This window comes from Nothoprocta perdicaria, unplaced genomic scaffold (genome assembly GCF_003342845.1).
Source record: "Nothoprocta perdicaria isolate Ctin4 unplaced genomic scaffold, notPer1 scaffold_50, whole genome shotgun sequence".
In the NCBI taxonomy this organism is placed as follows: Eukaryota; Metazoa; Chordata; class Aves; order Tinamiformes; family Tinamidae; genus Nothoprocta; species Nothoprocta perdicaria.
In genome coordinates, this window is record NW_020455755.1 from 1112930 (window position 1) to 1117860 (window position 4931).

Sequence of the window (4931 nt, forward strand, 5' to 3'; positions counted from 1 at the left end):
GCGGCCTCCGCCCGCCCCGTTCTGCCCAGCACCGGCTGCCGTGGCGGGGCCCCGAGCAGGGGACGCGCTCCCGCAGCGCCGCGGCCCCGCGCCCACCTCCGCACCGGCCCCTGGCGCCTCTCCGCACGTCCCGTACCGTGTGTCTGCCCTGGCGCTGCCGCAGGCGGCTGCGTGAAAATCTGTTTGCGTTTAAAACAACAGCAAAGACAGTGATTTGGGAGGGAAGCGCTCGGGGCCGCGCTCCGCGGGCCACGGAGCCACTTCAAACGCGCCCGCGGGCCGGGCGGCCGCCCGCTGGCGAGGGTGACTCAGAGCTGACCACAGTGCAGCCAGGCCCGCGGCCACGCCGGCTGCTCCGCTGAGCGGAGAGGGAGGCTGGAGCCGGGCGCTGCCGGGCGCGGGACAGCGGCCACGGGAGCCCCGGGGAGCCCCGCGGTGCACGGCCGAGGATCGTGCACAGAGCGGGAGCGCCCGCGCTGCAGCCCTGCTGCCCTGCAGCCCCTGTGCCCCTGGCTGCACGGCGCCGCAGCCCTGCAGTCCTTGCTGCACAGCATGCACCCCTACCTGGTGCCACACACAGGCCAGAGCAGCCCCTTTCCCCCCGCATGTGCCGTTTCACCAAACACTTTTTCCACTGCCCTCTGCTCCATCTCCTGCTCCCAGGAAGAACGGGGGGTGCAGAAAAGCCAAGGGAAAAAAGGCACCTTGGTGCCCATGGGACCCGATGGCTGCTCCTGGTTGTTTTCCTCCTGGCAGGGTGGTTATTTCGGTTAACACTTTAGTAATAAAGTCTTGGTGGATTTTTTCTTTGTCCGGGGCTCGCACCCGCGGTGAGCAGAGCTGAGAGAACTACCCGAGCGTGTCACTGAGTCATCGAAGAAATCCCGACGAGTGAGCACGTAGGAGGCTCCGCTCGATGCTCCTCTTGCTTGCGCGAGTAAAGAACCAGGAGGGGGCAAAACTTTCAGGAACAAAGCTGAGGGGGAGACCGAGGGCTTTCCTGCTGGAGAGGAGAGGGGAACGTGCGTCTGAGCGTGCCTTCCCTGGAGCATCCCAGCCCTCCGGGACGGGATGCACCATGGAGCAGCAAGGTTTCCCTGCAAACCTGCCGCATCCCGCATCGGGGAAGAGATTCCGGGAAGCAAAGCTGCACTCGGAGCAGCGGGACGCTCCCGGCTGCTGCAGCTGCTCACCGCGGGGAGAGGGCCTTGCTGGAGCCGCGTGCGTGCAGGGCCAGTACGTGCAACCCCTCCCCAGGGCTGCAGCGGGGATGTGAGAAGCCGCAGCACCCGCATGTTTGCATTCAGCGTGTCCCCGAGCGGGACACACCGCCAGAGCCGCGGGCTCCGCGGCGGCACCAAGGTGGCGGCGCAGCCGAGCCCGTGAGCAGGTGGCTGCTCGGCTTGCACCCGGCCCCCCGGGGGTTAACGGAGTGACCACGGCGCCATTGGGGCACCCTGGCCGTGCAGGAAGGTGGTGCGGCCGCGCACAGAGCTGTCCCACCGCTGCAGCGCGCAGGGCCCGGCCGCCCGGAGCCTCCGCAGCCGCGAGCGGGACGCCGAGCTGCAGCACGCGGCGCTGCCCGTTGGCCCGGCCGTGCGAGCAGAGCGCAGCGGTTCAGCGCAGCAGTTCAGCCCCGCGCAGCCCCTCGCAGCCCCGGGCACAGGCGCTGCGAGGACGCGCCGCGTCCCCCCGCTCGCCGCGGCGCCGCGCTCTGATTTCACTGCGCGAGCATGTGCTGGCGCGGCTAAGAATAGCAGATGTTGTCAAACACTGAGCTGCGGAGGAAGCCGCGGTGCGCACGCCACGCCGGAGCGCTGCGCCCTGCGGGCGAGCAGCAAACCGCGCTGCTGCGCCGGGCTCCGCGCCGGGCTCTGCTCCCGGCCCCGCCGGCCCCCTCTCCGAGGGACAGGGATGCCGAGGAGACCCGCTGTGAATCCGCCCCGCGCGGGGCTGGGCGCAGCCGGGCTGCTCCCTGGGCCCTGCTGCTCCGTGCTCCATGCAGGGAAGGCGGAGTAGCTCCATGTTCCCACCACGGGAAGGGGCCCCAGCGGCTCTGGGCCTGCAGCACGTGCCAAGGGGCGCCGCGGCTCCCATCACACCCCTCCGCTCGCCTCCCATGGCACAGAGCAGCCCGTGTCCTCATGGCACTGCCGGCCGCGGGACGGCTCCCCCCGCGCGGCCACCCGCCCGCCCGCCCGGGAGATGCTGGCGGAGGCCACGCAGCTTCCCAGGAGGGCTCCCGGCGGGAGCAGCAGGTGCTATGTTTAGCCCCGGGAAGCGGCACTATCTCTTCCCGCCGCCTGGCGTGCGCTAATCTGCGCCCGGCAGCTGGCGCGGGGCGTTGCGGATATCTGCGCCACGACGCCTGCCGCGTGCGGCCGCTGCGCCCGGCACTGGGCACGAGGGATCCCGGGACGCTGCAGCGCAAGGCCCAGCAAACGCCGGCAGCGGCACTGATGTCGCCCGCGCTGAGAATCACCCGCCGGCAGCATCAGGAAGCTGCGTGCGAGTGTGTTGGGTCAAAACACGTGCGTCAGAAATACCTGGGCCTTACACCTCGCGGAGCCCCTGCACCATTGGAGCTGCCGTGTGCCCGGGCGCTGCCGGAGCAAGAGCAGCTCCTCGGTCAGTGGGCTTGCCAAGGCAGTGCGGCACAGGGTGCTCCGTGGCGCCGGGTGCTCCGTGCTGGCCACAGCAGGCACGCCAGCGCGACGTGCGCGGGAAGCGGCTGCTGAATTAGAGCACCAGAGCCGCGAGGAAATCCGGGCGCTAATCCCTGATCTTTCCCCGGCACACAAAGCCCAGAGCGGCCTCCTCCCCCCGCACCCGCGGCTCACGCCAAGGAGCCGTGAGGGGCCCTGCAGTGCCGCTCCCGTCCCGAGGAGCCTGTTCTCCTTGGTCTGGGCAGCCTGGGGTGCTGATCCCCTTGGGAATTTCTGGATTTTCCCCAAATAAAGGGTGCCTGTTTGGTCATGGAGCGCCCCGCGCAGCGAGCGCAGTCAGCGCGTGGTACATGTGTGCCAGGCTGCCCGCCTCCCGGGGCTGCCTGCAGCCTCCTCCTAAAGGACAGATCCTTCCCCTTTCCGTGCTGGGATGGGACGGCCCGAGGGTCCCCGTGCCCTGCTGGCAAGCGCTGCAGGCTGAGGAACCCACGGGTACCTTGTGTGTCCTAATGCGCCCTATGTGCCCTAGTGCCTCCTAGTGCAGCCTAGTGTGTCCTAGTGCACACTTGTGCGCCCTTGTGCATCCTAGTGCGTCCCAGTGTGCCCTTGTGCGCCCTTGAGCGTCTTAGCGTGTCCCAGTTTGCCCTTTGCACCCTAGTGCACCCTAGAGCATCCTAGCGCGCCCCGTGCTCCCGCGTCCCGCAGCAGCTGCCCGGCGCAGGGATTCCTGCCCGCGCTGCGCCGCTAGCTGCGAGGCGCTGGCGGTTAACGCTCCACCCAGGGCACGGCCACTTGCCCTGCAGCTCGGGGCGCTGCCGCGACGCCGCTCGGCCCTGCGCGGGCCGCGTGCGGCAGCCGGGAACGGAGCGGGCGCCGGAGAGCCCCGGGGTGCCCTGCAGCGACAGCTCTGCGCATTCCTGGCGGGAAGCGGCAGGTCCAGATGCGCTCAGGGCAGCCACGGGGAAGCTTTGGCTGGAGCCTCTCAGGTCACCGCTACAGCTTGAAACAGTGGCCAGAAAGTCGTGAGAAAAGCCCTGCGCGTGGCTGCAGCTTCCCGCCCCGCTGCTCGGGCAGCCCTCGGCTCACGTGGGAAACGGGAGCCTGGAAAACCCTGCGCCTGAAGCACGGCTCCGTGGCCAACTCGCACAAACACAGAACTAGCTTAAGGGATGAATGAGCACTATTAAAACACAGAAATAATTACGGGGGTGAACAATGACCTCCTCAACCCTCTAATGATTACACAAATTAGCACATAAAATTACTTTAATAGCACCGCAACTGTTGCACACACACCCGGCGCTGATTCGGAGCAGAGGAGCAGAGGTTGCGCAGAGAGCAGCTCACGAGTGAGGTGTAAACCACGCGGGACACGAGCCCCGCGGTTCCGCTGCGCTGAAAGGCAACAGCTAGACATTTTACAAGTTTTCTGAATGCTCCAAAACAAGCAAACAAGGCCCTTAGATGTGTAAACCTACCAAGGAATTAGGTTCCATCTCCAGTGACATGATAAAACCAACCAGTATATGAAGATGTTCTTTGTTTGGTAACAATTACCCCAGCACAAGCAGGAATATTCTGGATCACGGGTCACCTGTGTGTTACCTGCGGAACGGAGGTGCCGGGGTCTGTCGCATCTTCGGCAGCAAATCTCAAGCTTCGACTAAGAGCTCAACAGGAGGCCACTCTTCTAAAGCAGAAGTCGTTGATCAAAATAAAAAAAAAAAAGCGCCAGAAGTGTGGTTTCTAGGAGAAACCACAAATTTTCTGACTGTTTCTATTTGAGTGCTGACGTTGGGTTTATTAAGAGCTGCACTATCAGTATTAGGTGTGATCAGAAGGGCCCTGCTCCCTGTTCCCCCAGCGCCGTGGGGCAGCGGGCAAAGCTTTGGTGCCCCCATGCCCTCAGCCAGGGCATTTGGAGCCTCTTCACCTTATGGATTCTCCCTGTTCAGCTTTCTTTGGAGCCAATGGACTCTTAAAACACCAAGTTTGGGGACTATAAGAACACCTGTAAAAAGGGAAGCTTTCGCCTCGATTCTGAAACACCACTGCATTAACAGCGCCTGCTGGGAACGTTTGCTAACAGAGCAGCTCGCAAACCCTTGACTGCCTTCCGCTGGAACCTGTTTCTACTAATTTATGTAAAGCACTAAAATAAACGTGAAATGTTTTGCCCAGCAGCAATAGCTGCTTCAGCCAGCGACTTGCGACAGCCATGCCTGGAAGGTAACTTCCCCGGAGCGAGCGGAGCGGGGCCAGGCC